The sequence below is a fragment of the Neovison vison genome, chromosome 5, assembly GCF_020171115.1.
Source record: "Neovison vison isolate M4711 chromosome 5, ASM_NN_V1, whole genome shotgun sequence".
NCBI lineage: Eukaryota > Metazoa > Chordata > Mammalia > Carnivora > Mustelidae > Neogale > Neogale vison.
Window position 1 is genome coordinate 93050084 of NC_058095.1, and position 19180 is coordinate 93069263.

Genomic DNA, 19180 nt, shown 5'->3' on the forward strand with positions numbered 1-19180 from the left:
TCACAAATTTTATATGACTTAGGTTAATAATAGCAGACATTCTGTGACATCTACTGCAGTAGCATCTTGGAGGAAAATTTGTGTTTTTTCTACTACCTAAAACTAAAGTTGCTTGACAAGTTAGAGAGGAATGTAATTTTTGCTGTTTTTTAAAATACAATTTTATTATAGACTTAATTAATATTACTATAGTTAAGATTGTGGAACTTGTGGGTTGCCTGGGTGGCTCAGTCGGTTAGACATCTGACTCTTGGTCTTGGCTTGGGTCTTGATCTCAGGCTCAAGAGTTCAAGTCCTGCAAAGGGCTCTGTGCTGGGTATGGAGCCATTTAAAAAAATATTATGGGACTCATAGTTCTTCTAGTTCTTTATTTTTTTCTGAATAAGAAGAAAATAAGAAGTATAACAAAGTATAAATTTGGTGCCCTTTAAGAAAATTAGGAACTACCAAACACACATAATTATTCATGCATCAGAGTTATTCTTCCCCTGACAAGAGCCAAGTCTTAAGTTCTTAAGATGCTTCATTTATATGGTGTATTTAAGAATCAGCTTTGAGGTCATTAACTACTTGAGGGATTAAGAAAGAAAGAAAATTGAAGTCATGTATTCATTGAGGATTAATCTGAAAATAAGATGAAGAATCTCTGAAATCCCAGATGCAGCTAATGGAAAAATGGTGAGTTTATGAAATAACTTCACTTATGAAGAGCACTTATGGAGAGTTTGTTTGTGTTACAATTACTGCAGAGATGAGAGCACTCCTGAACTAACTTTATTTTTTCAGGGAGAAGCATTATTATCATGAAGTAACTGGTTATGTTTTCCTAAATCTGTCTCCTTTCTTCTAAGTTTTCCTCTGTCTTTTGCTTTTTTAAGGTTTCCACACCTGGACTGTCAACTAGGGCAAGTTGTCACCAATGGCAGTAAAACTCCTTTTCTGGGGGTCAAGGTGAGTACGTGGCTCGCTATTATTATTTCATTTGACTTGGGTCCCTGGCATGCAAAGGAAATAGCTGGTGGTAAATTTTGGATAAATATTATCAATGAGAAAAGTCAATTAAAATAAATTCTGATATGGAAACTTACTTTAATTCTGCTTTTTAAAAAAATGTGAGGAATCTGGGGCATCTGGATAGCTCAGTCAATCAAGCATCTGACTCTTGATTTTGGCTCAGGTCATGATGTCAGGGTCGTGAGATTGAGCCCCGTGTCAGGCTCTATGCTGGGCCTGGAGTCTGCTTGAGATTCTCTCTCTGCCTCTCCCTCTGCTCCACGTCCTGCTCACACACACATGCGTGTTCTCTCTCTCTCTCTCTCTCTAAATAAAATCTTTAAAAAATGTAAGGAATCTATTCAGATATTGATGAAATTCAAGTTCAAGCAACATGGTTGTTAATGATGTTAAATTTGTGGAATGTGTCTAATGGATATCTCTTTCCTAGCGGTAATTAATCTGGGACAAAAGGTCATCATTTTATTGTTAACATGTGTTTAGTAATATCAGTTGACAGAAATAGGACAAGAAGATGCAGTTAGTACTTAGGGGCTTGCTTTGATGAGAGGATGTTGTTGATAGCTGAAGTTGTTGAGAGAGAAAGCCCAGATTGGTGGGAGGGGGATAGTTAATGCAGTGCAGACAGAGTTTATGAAACCAAGAGCAGACGCTTTAATGAACAGCCAAGACTGCAGAAAGTTTAAAATGTTTGAGAGAAGCTTTTCCGAGGGCTGCTGCTGGCCCATATGGCATTTTGTGCAAATTAGACAAAGGCACCCCTTCCACAGACGTTTTCCTTCCATCTGATGGAAAATCATTGAACTATACTGATTTTTATAACAAGACACTTTCTTGCCATATGCTGGAAAGTTATAATATAAATAATCAAATTATCCATACTTAAATCCTCAATGTTGTAACAAAGATATATAGCTTTTGAAAGAGTAGAGATGCTAATGATGTGATTAGTGGCCCCTTAAATGAGGTGGACTTGCATAGTGTACAACTTGAACAACCACCAGGCTGGCTTTGCTTTGTTGGGATTCAATTCAGGGTAGACTCTAAGGAAGGGAAGCTTGTTATTAAGTGTGGTCATTGGGGACAGAGGAGAGAAACAACAGTGTGGGGTATGGCTTTCACTGGACACTTGGGTGACATGGAAGAAGCTTAGAGGGACAGCAGCTTCTGTGGTTTTGGTAGCCTGAGATTTCTAAGGGTAAAACTAGGAAGTGAAAACCTAAACTTGTATGTTTGTATCAAATTTAGGACTGAGTTCCTGTGATTTAGTGATATAGAATATGTACTTTCTGAGTCCCAACATTACTCAAGTCGGCTTTATTCTGTAGATTACCATTTCTGTGGTGGTCGTGTTCTCAAAGACTATTTAAACTTAATTATATATATTTTTTCTCCCCAGTTAAAGGAATTTGTTTCAAAATGTTGAGGGTGTTCAGAATGGATGGGTCTTCCCTACTTAACAGATTTTTATTATTTATTTATTTTAAAAAAGATTTTATATATTTATTTGTCAGAGAGAGAGAGACAGAGTGTGCACACAAGCGGGGAGAGCAGCAGGCAGAGGGAGAAGCAGGCTTCCTGCTAAGCAAGGGGCCAGTGCAAGTCCCTAGGAACAGGATCTGAGCTGAAGGCAGACTCTTAACAGACTGAGCCACCCAGGTGTCCCTTTAACAGAGTTTTAAATTAATTTTCTGATGAGACAAAAAACTGTTAAGTTGATGTTAATGGGTAGATATTGATCGACAAATACAGGGTAAGGATGGTGCAGCAGTATTTTAGGGTGAGAGATAGGGCGACAGGTGGAGAAGGTGGTTGATAACTTGTGTGTTCTTGAGGACAAGAAGAACAGATAGGGGAAAAAACCTTAATGTGATATGGATAGATGGTAATGGTTGTGGGAATGTTCAGGGTGGTGGTGGCAGCTGCAAGGGATCTGGTGGAGGGATGGTGGGGGCTGCCATCATGTTGACTCCTCTGAAGGAGGAAACGGAAGGTGGAAAAGATGCCAAGTCATGGAAAAACCCAACAGGGCCTGAGAAGAAGCTTTTGCTTCCTTGGTGTTCATGAAAGAATTGATTAGAGGGAAATTCAAGGAGCTCCCTTTTGTGGAATGCTAAGCTAGTTTTCTTATTTTATCATCTACCTATCCCTTCTTCCCCCAAAGGACATTACTTACATTAAGAATAACAATAAAGAGACTTCAGAGAATTGTTGTAATTCCAGTGAACGTCAACGTTTATTTCCCATATCCCTGCTCACAGCCCACCTTTCTTTCCTCTGTGTGTGTGTGTGTGTGTCTGTGTGTGGGGGGGCTTGATACTCTGATACAGAAGTAGAGGAACACATGATCATTCAGAGAACCATTTATAGGGGAAGGAGCCCTGTTATTATTTACATCTGAAACCTTTCTTCTCTACCCCATCATACATACATGATCTGTGTTTTGAAGAAAGATATGATGTAAATTTTTTTTTTTTAAATGACTGGAGGGAGCAGAAGGAAAATGGGTGAGTGGGTTAGGAGGCTTGTATGAATCAGTACCCTCCTCCTCCTCCAGGTAATTGCTTAGGTGTCTGGATTTTGTGTCTGTTTTTTTCCTTTGCCTTTAGAATATCAAGGGAAGAGTGAGAATAGGAAGATGTTTTGGGGTCTAATAGTTGGCACCTGTGATATTAAGCTAATAAATTCATTGTTCCTTTTTCCTTACCCTTCAGTAGGGAAAATGACACTTGCTGTTAGAAAATGCTAAAGAAGTCTTTGTGAAAGCACTAGCCTAACAAATGTTATAATGACACAGAATAACATATTTAACAACAATGCAGCATTCTCATTGTCATTAATCTCCATAATTTTTGGATTAAAACAGTTGTCACTACATGATCCAAATGATTGTCTCGATTATTTTAAATCAGAGATTCTTTATGTTGATTATATAAAGATGTACATACTCTGCTGTGAGAGAGATTTACACATAAAGAGTAGCTCTTTAAAAAGGAATGTTAGCAGGTTCTCATGTGATGGAGGTGGTTTTATTAGGTATCTAGCGCCATGTACTTAATGGCTGCTTAATGGAGTGAAATCACTTGACAGTGTTTAAATGCTAATAATATGTGACACACAGCGAGCACTCACTTGCTCTGGTGCTGTGCAGAGCCCATCACACTTGTTTTCCTCATTTTCCCCTTAAACACCCTGTGAGGATGCCATCGCCCTCATTTTCCAGCTGTGGTGTGTGCAGCCAGCCATGCCCTTCACCATGACGTTTGCTGCGCTGCCCCTTTGGATTCTGGATGAGATCCAGGAGACTCCTGAAAGGGTTTTCCCTTTCTCAGATTCCATGTGTTTCAGATCAGCCTGTCTCGGCCCTCATAATATGGAGCCCGATAGCTTCATACACAGAATTGCTTTAAAACTGAGCAAACAGTTCTATCATTAGAGGGCACCAGCTGAACAAGGCCAGAGGAAGCCTAAAAATAAATTTGCACCACATAATGAGATGTGAGGGAATTGTCAGTTGCAATTTGTTTCCCAGAGGCCTCAGAGGTTTTTAAAGAATATGTTGGCGCTTTTTTTCCCCCCACCGAAGAAGGTCCTGTGATTCTAAAATATCAAAATGTCAACTAGGACTGAAATATCCTCAGATGTTTGAGGATATGAAGAAACTCAGCAGTTTGTGTGTCTTATTTTCTGCGTTAGCATTATTTTGAGGATAGATTAGAAGCTCCAGGGTCTTAAAGTGCATTATTTCAGGGAAGGTGGGGTTACTATTTTTCCCATATCCATCTTTTTCTTAGAAAACACAGGAGAGGGGCGCCTGGGTGGCTCAGCGGGTTAAGGCCTTTGCCTTCGGCTCGGGTCATGATCCCAGGGTCTTGGGATAAAAAAAAAAACACAAAAATCAGCACTATTGAAAAAAAAAAAAAAAAAACAGGGTCTTGGGATCGAGCCCCGCATCGGGTTCCCTGCTCAGCAGCAGGCCTGCTTCCTCCTTTCTCTCTCTGCCTGCCTCTCTGCCTACTTGTGGTCTCTGTCTCTCAAATGAATAAAATCTTTAAAAAAAAAAAAGAAAACACAGGAGAAGAAAAGGCCAGACACATTTTTAATATTAAGTTCATAGATCCAGAGCCCAGAATTTTCGGGAATTGGTTGTTGGGGCGAGGAGAGGCAGAGTCAATAAACGTTACCTGGTTGGTCCTGTTAAGATGATAGAAACCACATAGGTTTCTTTGTTGTCTGTTTTTATATGTGCACAAGACTGCACAATTTTCCGCGCACTGCTTGCTCATACTGTTAGATACACACTGTTATCTGGCCTCTCTAGCTGGGAATTAAACCTGTGTTCTGTTTGAGGCGAGGCCAGATTTTATTAAAGTAGGTCATCAGGGCACACACACACAGGGGCCTGGATCACAATGGCATTGTGGCATCTTTGGTAATTAAATGGGTAAGCGCGCCAGTAGGCAAACGGAATGGCTTCCCTCCTGCTATTCGAGGCAGATAATAGGGAGTTGGGTGATATGGGAACACGTGTCCAGTTAATGATGATTTACAATGGGGTTCCTGGAAGAGTTCCTGTGATACTCATGTTCTGTCAGTTGAGTTCATTGTATTTAAAATTATCACAGAATTACAGGAGAATTTAAAATGGTTGGGTTATTCACATGTTTTATGAGTTACTTTTAGTACATTTTAGTACAATGTGGGTTCCTCCTACCCCTTTCCTCTTGGAAACACTGAGAACCTGAGCTGACATCAGCCATTTGGCAGGGATTTCCTGGGGGCAGCAGCTTGGGATCTTGGATAGAGAGATTAGCTGGAGATCATTTCCTTGTCCTTCTTTTGAAGGTTGAGTTTGGTTCTATCTAACGATCAGAGAATGAATTAAATGACTTTTTTTTTAATGGCTTTTTAAGATTTGCCTTTGTCTAAGAAGGATTTTGTATTTGACTTTTCATCATATTTTTATGGTTATTATTCCTTGTGCTTAGCATCCTGATCTTTTAAAATGCCGTGTGTGTTTGTGTGTGTGTGTGTGTGTGTCTGTGTGTAATGTTCAGCGGCTAGGATGAGGGTATTCCCCTTAGATGTCAGGATAGGCAGAATGGCCTTTTCAGAAGTGATTGTTGACTAGCGGTAGCTTGGGGAGCAGCCTTGGCCTCTAGGTGGTGGAAAGAGCAGAGGTCTCTGGCATTTTCTGATCTTGCTCCTATAGACCCTGCTCATCACTGGAATGTAAACTTGATGGGGGGCTGATGTTTGCTTTTTCACTGCTATTTTCCTGATACCTCTACCACTGATGCCTGACACATGCTGGGCATTCAATGAATGTTTGTACAATGAGTAAGACAGACTGGAGGCTCTGGGAAGGGAGGTCCTTTTTCTTCCATCTCAACTGAAGATGCACATAGTCCTCTGATTCTTTCCGCAGCAGAGACCTAGTGAGAGATCAAGGCAATACCTAAGCTTCATTTAAGAAACTGGAGAGAAACAATCCTTTATTCATTGCATAGAACTTACTCAGTTCAAGTACTGGCTTTGCAGGAGGGTCCCTGATAAGTTGGATTCCTCTTCCCACTTTTTTACATAGAGACTGCTTGTTGTGTTTGTCACTCGGAACTAGACTGGTCATGGGCAAGCCATGACAAAGGATGCTGTGGAGTTTGGTGACGTTCTGGGTCGTATCATAGCATTTGATCTGACTTGCATTCTTCCCTTAAAATGGGCTACCACCTGTCCTGTAGTTCTGGAAGGATCCAATGAGTTCACAAGTGAGAGCATCTAGTAATGTTACAGTGCTGGGCACAAAGGAAAAGGTACGTTCCCTTCCAAGTAAGATCATGTTTAAAAGTCTCCTTTGAGAAGCTGACATTACTAGACTTGCTAAACTTATATTTTAAAAAAAATATTTTTTTCCCCAGCTCCTTTCTCAAAATAAGATATATTAAAGAGTCTTATACAGGAGGAGGGCTGTTCAATTTATGACTTGTCACCAAGGAGCCTGTTTATACATTTATATATCTGTGCTGAACTAGTTTGTTAATGAACCAACATTCTTAAACGTCAAAGCCAGTCGAAGCCACGTGAGAACAAACCATGGGGAAATCTAAACTAAGTTTTGAGGTCTCCAATCCAGGGCGTTTTTCTCCTCAGAGTTTAATTTAGAAGAATTGCGATTTTCTGTAATAACTAAAAAGGATGAAAGAATTAGATTGGAAACACTTGGCCAATTGTAAATTCTAAGATATATTTCAGTTCATTGGAGCATTTTAACATCAGCCAGAATGTACAGATCTACTTCTGAGTCCATCAAGTCAAAAGCTGTGTGTGTCCTTGCAATATTTTAGTTCTGTACTCTCTTTTTTTTCCTCTTTAAAAGAAATTAAATTATCTGAGCAGGTTCATCCCCACAGACTAATATAAATGTGCAAACAATATGCCACTTAGCGGTGGCTTTTTAATAGACTGCTTGTCAGAAGAACTCGTGTTTTCTTCCACTTCATGTAGAAGCAGTTCTTGTTGTGCATTCAGAAAACAAAGCAGTCTTTCATTTATTAAGAAAATGCACACTTAACAAAACCAATGAATTTTAGTAGGAAAAGGGTATTAGGACTCATCCTTTTCCTAAAAGGCAGACATGACAGAAATGGCAGTCTGTGAAGCTCCCAGCTCTGTAACACCTCATCAGTGTCTTGTGTGGGATGCATCCTTCTACCCCATAGTGTAGTTATTCACAGATATGTGATTTCCTTACTGGACACTATGCCTCTTCACTGGCATGGTCCATGTCTCATTCACTCCAGTTTTATTTACACAATGCCTTGCGCATAATGGGCCTTAGTAAATATTTGGTGGATGGAAACACTGAGCAAGGCACAGAGGACTGGATTCGTTGTTTGTGGTTTTCATCATTGAAGATGGGAATGGTATGGAAGAGTTGACGTCCTTAGATCCTGGGTGAGCCAATGCAGTGGCCTGTATTTAGGATGGTAAGAGAAGTCTGCCAGCAACTCAGCTTAGGTAACGTTCTTGAGTAATTGGGGATATGCTGAAACAGGCATGAACCATTTGGAGTCTCTGTAAATAGAGTCAACGTCATTTGAATTTTTTTAAAAAATATTTTATTTATTTGACAGAGAGAGAGAGAGATCACAAGTAGGCAGAGAGGCAGGCATAGAGAGAGGAGAAAGCAGGCTCCCTGCCGAGCAGAGAGCCTGATGTGGGGCTTGATCCCAGGACCCTGAGATCATGACCCGAGCCGAAGGCAGAGGCTTAACCCACTGAGCCACCCGGGCGCCCCTCATTTGAATTTTTTGATGGCATCTTTATTCTCCTGGTTGGATCTAGTGCAGAGAAGAAGGTGGGGATGAGTGTGGAATTTACAGTTTTGCCTCTCAGAGGGAAGAAATGGGAGCATGGGAGCCCTGCAAGGGAATAAGGACAGTGACTGGTCCAAGAGAAAAGGGAAAAGGACCCGTGGTCAGGAAGGAGTCAGGAGGTGGATTCAGGTTATCAGGCCTAGGGTAGATTCCAGAAGACATTAAAGGTAACTTTTGAGACTTTTAAGACTCTTTTGAATTTGTCACCATCTTTCTTGTTTGTTATTTGTACTGTGTCTTCTGTCTTGTTATTGCTCTGGCAAATGCTAGGGTATCAGTGAGGAGTTGGGAGGGTGGTTTTGCTGGGAAAGCCTCATTTCGTTCCCTTCCTGGCCTAATTCCTCCATCTTCACTGTCTGAGAAAACCAGGAAGCTTCCCTGAAGATCGATGCCACTTTGGAGTTATACTCTCTAATGCCAGGTGGGATCCGTATCACTCCAGCATTTGGGTGTCCGCTTTCTGCAAAACTCAGCCTTGGGGAGAGAGTGGGCATGAGAAGTGCAGCTAGGCCTTCTTCCATGGCAGACACTGGCATTTACTTACCTGAGCCTTCTACCTTGGTGGGGCTCAGCCCTCATATCTGACCACCCCTTGTGTAGACCTACAGGGTATTGTCAAAATCCTCAGCAGAAATGTAAGGCCTTCTGCACACTCATGTTTTATCTATATTTCCTGCTCCCTACTCTTTCTGTAGTTCAGGTATATAAATATTTATTGAATGTCTGTTTTGTGATACTTACTATGCTAGATACTCAAAACATAAGAGAAATAAAATTCAGTTTCCGTTTTCTAAGAATTTACAGTCTGATGGGGTAGACCAATATGTAAACAATGGTTTAAAGCAGAAGCATGGCATGGAGACTGACAGGTCACCTCTCTTCCATTCTTTCTAAGCCTCTTACAGTTAGTATGTTTGGGGATCAATCAGTATTGATTTGATATTGGTGTTTTATATCTGTACTACTGTATGACAGTAGTTGCTGTCCTGAAAAATAATTTTAGCTACTATAAGAGCTAGAAGAGTCAAAAGAAATAAATTATTCACAGCGGTGTCTAGTGGGGCAGGACAAGAGACTAACACAGTTGATCCTTGAACATGTGGGGGTTAGAGAAGGGTCTCCCCCTGTGCACTTGAAAGCCTACATGTAACTTCTGATTTCCCTAAACCTAACTACTAATAGTCTGCTATTGACCTGAAGCTTTACTGGTAACATAAATAGTTGATTGACTTATATTTTGTGTTATATATGTTATATACTATATTCTTATAAATATAATAACAATAAGAAATATAATATATATTTTTATATTATAAATATAATATAAATATAAAAAATATAAGTATACTAACAATAAAATAGAAAAACAAAAAAACTAAGAAAAGAAAGTGTTACTGAGGAAATCATAAGGAAAATGCATTTACGGTTCTGTGCTGTAAAAAAAAAAAATCCACATATAATAGACCTGTTCAGACCCATGTTGTTCAAGGATCAACTATATTTTGGAATATTTTCAATAAGAGGGGGTGTGATTGTTGAGTTTAAAGAAAATTGAATAGAAGAGTCTTTTGGTGAGCTTTGCATTAATGATCACTTGACAATATTCTAAGCCTTTTTTCTCCATCAATCTCTCTGCTATTGACTAAAGAATATTTTTGGCCTGAATGATCTAGATCTCAGTAGGGGTACTTTTGCTGTCTCTCTCATTGGACAATTGGCAATGTCTGGAGACATGTTTGGTTGTCATGACTGGGCATGCCAGGAAGGCTGCTCATCATTCTATAACACAAAGGACAGTCACCCACAAAGGATTTTCTGATTCAAATTATCAGTTGTGCCAATGTGGCAAATTTTGGTCTGAATGAATAGACTATATTGCTCATACTCACTATAGAATTTTACAAGATCCCACATCAAGTGTTCCCATGAAGATATTTAAAAAGATGATTTTGAACAAAAGGGGGTTGGAGGCAACACTGCATGTAGGATGATTAGTAGCAGTTTTTCACTGGTGACCTCCCTTATTTTTTGGTGCTTTTTTTTTTTTTAATTACAAGCTTTCTTAAAAATTGGGGCGTAATTGACATAATAATTTATGAGTTTCATGTGTGCTACATGGTGATTTGATATTGTATACATTGCAAAATGATCATCCCGATAAGTCTAGTTACCACCTGTCACCCTACTAAGTTAACACATTTATTGACCATACTCTCCGTGCTGTACATTAATCTCCATGACTTACTTATTTTATAACTGAAAGTTTGTGCTTCTTGATCCCTTTCATTTATTTTGTATCCCTCCGCTAACCTCCTTCCCCTCTGGCAACAACCAGTCTGTTCCCTATGTCTAGGAGTCTGCATTTTGTTTTGTTTTTTAGATTCCATGTATAAATGAAATCATATGGTATTTGTCTTTCTCTGACTTATTTCACTTAGTATAATATCCTCACGGCCCATCCATGTTGTTACAAATGGCAAGATTTCATTCTTTTTATGGCTGAGTAGTATTCCATTGTATATATGCCACACCTTCTTTATCGTTTCATCTATTGATGGACATTGGGTTATCTCCAGGTCTTGGCTTTAATAAATAATGCTGCAGTGAACATAGGGGAGCATATATCTTTTTGAATTGGTGTTCTCATTTTCTTTAGATAGACACCCAGTAGTGGTCTTGCTGGATCATATGGCAGTTATATTTTTAATTTTGTGAGGAACTTCCACATCATTCTCCATAACAGCTGAATCAACTCACATTTTTTGGTAAATATTAAATGTTTAATATGTAACTATTAAATAACACAGGGCTGCACAAGCAGTGGGCCAAATATGAAATCAAACAGCAAATCAAAATATGTCTCAAGACAAAAGAAAAAAATACAATATTCTAAAACCTATGAGATGTAGCAAAAGTGGGTGTTAGAATGAAATTTATCCAATAAATGTTTGTTTTAAGAAAAAAATTTCAAAAAAGCAATATTAAATCGCAAGGAATAGAAAAAGAAGAAACTTGGCTGAAATTTAGTAGAGGATGGAAATAACAGAGAAAATCAGACATATATAAAATAAAGACCAGAATAAACAATAATGTAACATTGAAGGTAATGACCAGTTTTTCCAAAGATAAACAAAATTGGCAATGCTTTAACTACATTAACTAAGAAAAAAGAGAAAAGACTCAAAAACCAAAATGAAAAATGGAAGAGAAAATAATATAAAATCGACAACCACAGAAATACACAGTGTGATAGCAGATTCCTATAAACAATCATATGCTAACAAATCAGATGACTTAGGGAAAAAATCCACATATTCCCTAAAAACACGCAAGTTACCATGATTCCATCATGAATCTTGAATCCAAGAAATAGGAAATCTTCTTAGATCAATAATGAGAATGAAAATTGAATTAGGAGTCAATCTCCCAGCACAGAAAAGCACAAGACCACATGATTTCACTGGTGAATTCTACCAGACATTTAAAAAAATAAATAACAGTCTTTATCAAAATCTTATAAATAATGGAATGGAGGGAACACATTCAAAATCATTCCATGGGACCAGTACTACTCTGATCCCAAAGCAGGATAAAAACAAAATAAGAAAAATAAAATCTAGTTTATCCAATATATGTATTGCTTTTGATTGGAGTATTTAGTCCATTACATTCAAAGTAATTATTGATAGATATGTATTTATTGCCACTTTATTACTTGTTTTGTTGCTGTTGTTTTTTGGAGATTTTCTCTGATCCTTTCTTGTCATTGTAAAGTTTGGTCTTTTTTTGCACTTCAAGAATCCCCTTTGATATTTTTTGCAGGGCTGGGTTGGTGGTCATGAACTCCTTTAGTCTTTGTTTGCCTGGGAAACTCTTTATCTCTCCTATTCTGAATAGGAGATAGATTGCTGGATAGAGTATTCTTGGCTACAGATTTTTCCGATTCAGCATGTTGAATATATCATGCTTCTGGCTTGCCAAGTTTCTGTTGAGAAATCTCCAGCTAGCCTTATGTGTTTCCCTTGTAAGTTAAGGACTTCTTTTGTCTTGCAGTTTTTATGATTTTATCTTCATCACTATAGTTTTCAAATTTAATTACAATATGTCTTGGCATTGGTTTGCTTTTGTTGACTTTTATGGGAGTTCTTTGTGCCTCCTGGATCTGGATATGTTTGCTTCCCCAGATTAGGGAAGTTTTCTGCCATTGTTTCTTGAAATAAATTTTCTTTTTTTTTCCCTAAGATTTTATTTATTTATCACAAGTAGGCAGAGAGGCAGACAGAGAGAGAGGTGGAAGCAGGCTTCCTGCTGAGAAGAGAGCCCAATGCGGGGTTCAATCCCAGGACCCTGAGACTGTGACCTGAGCTGAAGGCAGTGGCTTAACCATCTGAGCCACCCAGGGTTCAATCCCAGGACCCTGAGACCATGGCCTGAGCTAAAGACAGAAGCTTAACTATCTGAGCCACCCAGGCGCCCTTGAAATAAATTTTCTGCCCCATTTTTCTCTCTTCTTTTCCTGGGACTCCTATAATACAAATGTTATTATGGTTGATGGAGTCACTGAATTCTCTACTCTATTCTCATGTTTCATAATTCTTTCTCTCTTTTGTTCAGCTTCTTTATTTTCCATTTTGTCTTCTGGGTCACTAATTAATTCCTCTGTTTCTTCTGGCCTGCTGTTCATTGCATTGAGCCTGTTTCCAATCTCATTTATTATATTCTTCATCTCAGGTTGATTCTTTTTTAACTCTTTTATTTCTGTTGTAAGAGTCTCACCAATGTCTTCTATTCTTTTCTCAAGCCCAGTGAATTATCCTTATGATTGTTGCTTTAATTTCTCCATCAGGCATGTTACTTATATTCTTTTTGCTTAGATTTCTGGGCATAGCCTTAACTTGTTCTTTCATTTGGGATAAATTCCTCTATCTTGGCATTTTGTCTAAGTCTCTCCCTATTTCTCTATGTTAGAAAAGCCAGTATGTTTCCTACATTGAAAGTAATGGCTTTATGAAGAAGAGGTCGCATAGTGCCCAGGGCCTGGCACTTCAGGGAGTGTCTCTTTGGTTTATTCTGTGATCCAGTAGTTGTTCTGTAACATGTTGCTTAATTTCCATGTATTCATAGTTTTTCCAGTTTTTCTTGTAACCGATTTCTAGTTCCATACCATGTGGCTAGTAAAGAAGCTTTATATGATTTCAGTATTCTTGAATTTGTTGAGACTTGTTTTGTGGCCTAACATGATCTATCCTGAAGAATATCCCATGTGCACTTGAGAAGAATGTGTATTTTGCTGCTTTAGTATGGAATATTATGCTATCTATTCTGTCCATCTGTTCTGATGTGTCATTTAAGGCCTTAACAAGCTTGCTTTTATTATATTAGTTCATAAGATACATTGTTTATTGCTTAGCATGTTCTGGAGAACATTAGAAATATATCTCTAGTGTCTAGCACAGACCCTGTAACATAGTACACAATTAGTATGCATTTGTTGGATGAATGTATGAATGCATTATTGCATATATTCCTAGAGATAATAGCATTTTATTTGTTTCCCAAATACTCTTTTTGTACTTTCATAGGTAGCAAAATGAAAAGTGTGCTGCCAAGGTTGACAAAGTCATTTCAAAGATTCAAAGCAAATGTTAAGTCAGTAAAATAAGACACCTGGCTCTCGCAAAGGGAGAAGCTAGAAAGTCACTGACTGTAATATCAGCTTGTTTGGAAAGCTGAACAGGCAGAAAGCACAGCCGAAGTTCACAAGAGCCCACTCGGTCTGGAGCCACAGAGGAATATGTATGGTACAAGTAAATAGCTGTACCAAAAAGCCAACTCAACAGAGACCTATGGTAGGAAAACAAGTGGGCATAATACAGAGTCCCTGGAGGAAATAGAAACTCAGCTTAATGGTAGTGCTACTGTCGGCCAGGCACGCAGACTGATCAAATGAGAGCAAGCTCAGAGGATCCCGGCCCTGCCTCATGGCCACCATCTGTGCTGGTTCTGCTGGGAAAAGCTTTTTACAAGTGTCTCTCTTGCTTGTTTTCCTAAAGGAACCCTCTGCTCCAGCCAGATTTCCCTGCTCACTGTCCAAACATGCTTCATGCTGCCTCTTACCTGGTTTTGCTCACCATGTTCTTCTGTCCAGAATGCCACTTTCATGCCCCCCATCCTTTTTTTTTTTTCCGAGACTCAGCCCAAGTTCTATGTCTTTTATGAAATCCTTTCTTAGTTTGTCTGCATCAGAAATTTTTAACCATTTGAGTTAAAGTGAGTCATATATCCCTTCATTCCTCTGAATTCAGGCAGTAACATCACAGTCATCGTTTGTGATCAGGACTTACATGGGACAGTTGCCAGTACATTGCATGTGGGATGTGAATCCCAGAGCGAGGAGGTGGGTAGAGATACGAGAGCATCAGGAGGACTCCATTCTATAGAAACCTCAGGTGTTTAGAAAAACATTAACTGGAGAGAAATTCATCTTGTTATGATCACTAAAGCAGGCAGTAAGAACAGGCAAACATTGCTCTTCTGTCCAGCAGGGAGCCATTGGATGAATGCCTGCCAGGCAAGGGACTTTTAGCCAGAGTCCATGCTCAGCACCCTGCCCGCTGGCTTAAGATCTGATTTTGACAGAACCTACCTGGACAAAGAAGGGGTGCCAAGTGCTTTAGCTTGTCTTGCAAACTCCAGACAGAAATGTAAATGCTGTCCTAATATTAGGCAGAGGTAATCTCCCCTATGGACAGGACCCCATTCTAGCTTTTGGGTACAGATAGAGATCAGCCAGTCCTTGTTTCCCCAGGGTCCATGTACATGGAAGGCAGGAACAGCTCCTTCTCTTCCCCAGTCTTGGTGTAAGCTCAGGCAGTGAGGCCACGCTTTGCTAATTGGCCGGAGCCAACCCCACTGGGCTCAGTACTCCTGTCAGAATCACCAGGGACCCTCTCTCCCCAGCAAATTTAGCTAGGAATTTAGTGATATTGGAAAAAATTCCCAACAGCAATGGGTTTGATCACCTCTATTTAGAAGAGCGATATTAAAAACATAAATTGCCCAGAGGGTATGCTTAACATTAAAATGTGAAGCAGTAGTAGGAAGAAGAGACTTGTAAAAATGAAGTTTAATTTTGCTACAGAGAACTTTCATTCTTTGTGCAGCATTTCTTAGGAATGTCTAAACCATCCCCAAGGTCGGTCTTTAGACAGTTGATTCATTTTACAGCAAAATCTCAGACAGATACATTAAAATTAAACCTCATGCTGGGTGTTAAAATTTCATTATCAAACCTGTCCTTATTACAAGTACTTGTTTTCCATTCACATGAGACCACTGGGTAGAGAAAATTTACCTTGATTTTTGTATTCAGAATATTCAGTTGCCCATTTACCATGGTTTCATTTATTTCTGGATGTAAATTTCCCCTTTTTGTGTGCAGCTGAGTATATCTCTCAGTTGCCAAAGAGGAGAGAAATATCGCTATTAAATGCAATGATCATTTATTTGCAAGTTAAAACATATTCTGAAAAGGATGAAAGCTTATTCTTGCCTGAAGCTTGTTTGTTCTGTAAGAGCTGCGAGGTGTTTCTGAGGGTTGTTTCAATGCTGTGTTTTTTCCTGTTTCTTAGCAGTAAAGTATATTCCTGTTCCAGCAAAAAGCTTTATTTATGTTGGTGTAGGCAGTAGAGAAAGGTGAGGAAATGTATCTGGAGTGGACCTATGAGAAATAAATGCACAATGCTTGTGTAATTTACCTGCAGGAGTAGTGATTCTGAAAGATTCTATTTAAATACCATCATGCAAACACATGCATTTGGATACTGAATTTGGAATTCATCTTAGATAACCAAGTGTACTGGAAGGCCTTGGGTTGATTCTGACTTACAAGAAAGGAAATCAGACTACTTGTTTTGAAAACATTGTTAACAGCCCCCCGCCACCCCCCAACCCCGCTGCCACGTGTGTGTTTTGTGTGTGTTAAATAGTTTTGAAAATATCGGGGCACTTGGGTGGCTCATTTGGTTAAATGTCTGCCTTTGAATTGGATCATGATCCCAGAGTCCTGGGATAGAGCCCTGTGTTGGGCTCCCTGCTCAGCAGGAAGCCTGCTTTTCCTTCTGCCCCTTACCCATTTGTGTTCGCTCTCTCCCTCTCAAAAAAATAAATAAAATCTTAAAACAATAATTTGGAAAATATTTACTGATTATTTTGTATTAGGTACTATGTGTATGTCCTGGATACAAATGTAAATATGTTTAGGTGATATGGTCCTTGCCTTCCAGGAGCTTAGAGTCTAGGAGGAGATATAAGGAGCAGCAACTATGGTACAGGTGAAAAAGGGCTCTAACCAGGGACCTGAAGTGTATTTAATTCTGGGGATGCTTCTTAAAATTGTACATCACAGGAAGAGGATTTGGTAGAGAAATGCATGTTTATTTGGAAGGGGCGTGTACAGGTGAGGAGCCCCTGATGCTTCCCCTTGGAAGCTCTTACAGAGGACCTTCTGCCTGTCTTAGAGACAATGGGCCTTGCTTCCCCGAGAAGCCAATCTGCGGGTGTCTGTCATTTGTACTCTGCTCCTCTAAGTGTCTTCTCCACACTGAAGCCAGAGTGAGCCTTTGGAACTTCATTCAGACATCATTGCTCTGCTTACAACTCTCCACTGGCTTGGCAGCTACCCAGGGCCTCACCCTTATGCTCTGAATGGGCCACCTACTGGCCTCCTCGATGTTCTTCAAGCGTAACAGTCACATTCCTGTCTTCGTTTGCCTGTGTGGTCCTCTCTGCCTGCAGGATCCCTTGCCCATGTATAGTATGCAGCTGGCTTTGAAGGGGGTTCTCGGAAGGGCCCTGATCTGTAGCACCCCCAAATTCTCTGCCCTCTGTAGTCTGATCTGTAGCACCCCGAAATTCTCTGCCCTCTGTAGTCTGACTTCTCCTCTGAACACTGTTCCTCCATTACAGAGCCCTTTGTTCATCTGCCTCAACTGCAGTGTAAGCTCTAGAAGCAAGTCTTGTCCTCTGCTCTGTTTCCAGCACCTAGCGTGGGATCTGGCTCACAGGAGAGAATGAATATCTGTTAGATGACAAAGTGAATGAGGGTAAGGGGAAAACATGGTTTGGGGATGGTAGTTGGGAGGTTTGTCTTCAATGGCTTGTGAAAAATGAAATTAAAATGTGGGCTTCCAAGTATTTTAAAAGGCTCTAAGTATATTTGTTTCCCAGCAACATAAATTTAGAAGATTTCTAAATTCTTTGGAAAACATTTCCTTGCCAGATATCTGTGGATGGGGAGTGGCAGATTATCTGAAGTAGATCTGATTTTGTGTTGGAATTAACACTTAAATAAAACGTTTTGTTGTTTCAAATACTTAGGATTTAGTTGGAAGTTTTAAAAGTAGGAGAGGTAAGGAGAGGTTCAAAGTGTGTGTGTAAGTGTGGAGGGTGATTTTAAAGGATTAAAAAAATCCTATGGGTTGGCTTGGTGGTCGGTATTAAGGAGGGCAGGTATTGCATGGAGCACCCAGTGTTCTATGTAAACAATGAATCCTGGAACACTACATCAAAAACTAATGATGTACTGTATGGTGACTAACTTAACATAACAAAAAATAATTAAAAAATTAAAAAATGCAGGTGCCTAAAGAAAAATTCCATATGAAATATTTTCTACTAATTATGCATTTGTTAAACTGTTGAACATGCATTTGATCATGAAGGCAGCAGCACACTGACTGTGAAAATGATCTCATTTTTTGTGTTCTTGCAGGAATACACAGAGCCTCATCTCTTGTGGGCTGGGTCCAGAGTGGGTGCCATGGGGAGGCCGTAAAATTCCTTTGGGGATGGAAGATGAGATAGAAACTAAAGTTCTTTATATTTTGCTTTAAGGGTGGACACACACAGCTTCACTTGGTCGTCTGTAATGTTCTGAACTGAGATGTGCAGGGGGAGCAGCTGGGAGGTCATGTCTGTCTGGAAGAGACATCCTTGTCCCTTGTGCAGACTGTGTGTGCAGGGTTAAGTAGATTTACAAATTACATTATCTAGTTTTAATTAAATTAACCTTCACAAAATAGGTAAGTGGCTTAAAGAATAGAAATATACCATGATACTAACAAGTGAAAGTGGAAATGAACATCAAGAAATGGCAGAACTGACACTGTTTCTACTCCTTGCCTGAGCATTTGCTTAACCAACTAAGAAGTAATGATAACCTAATCCTATTGGACAAGACTTGCCAAAAATTCAAAATCCTCAAGAAGATTATTCAGATGAGGATTTATGGCTGTTATTGCAGCAATGTAGCTTGCTTGTCCCAATTGTCTTGTCATTTTAGTTACAGGTCAGAAAACATGTATACAATTTATACATGTATATAATTACATATGTATATGTATATACACGCACTTTATAAATAAGTATACACTGTTGCAGGATGCATGCTCAAAGTATCTTTCTGTTAGGGATTCTACCCAAGAAAGCTTCCTGCCCACAGTTCAAGGGGTGCGCTATTTAAAGTGTGGTCCCCAAACATGGGAACATTTTAGAAATGCAGAATCTTAGAATTCCATATCAGACCTCTGAATGAGAATAGGCATTTCAACAAGATTCTTAGGTGATTTGTGTACACATTATAGTTTGGGAAATGCTGGTTAAGGGCATATTTTATACCATACTCCTTCTGTGCTTTTGAAATCAGGGTGTGATTTCCCCCCACATAAGTAACTGTAGAATTAGGAAAGTCTGTTTTTTTTTTAATTGAGATATAATTAACATATAACATT

At 39.3% G+C, this 19180-nt stretch overlaps 1 protein-coding gene across 1 annotated transcript in view; it reads left to right on the forward strand.

Annotated features, from left to right (window-relative positions):
* The first annotated feature begins 881 nt into the window (after positions 1-881).
* MTUS2 (microtubule associated scaffold protein 2) overlaps positions 882-19180 on the forward strand; it is a 589758-nt gene continuing 571459 nt past the window's right edge. Inside the window, exon 1 of the mRNA XM_044249524.1 lies at positions 882-951. The gene's annotated coding sequence lies outside the window, so the exon portion shown is untranslated. The remainder of the gene's footprint in view (positions 952-19180) is intronic.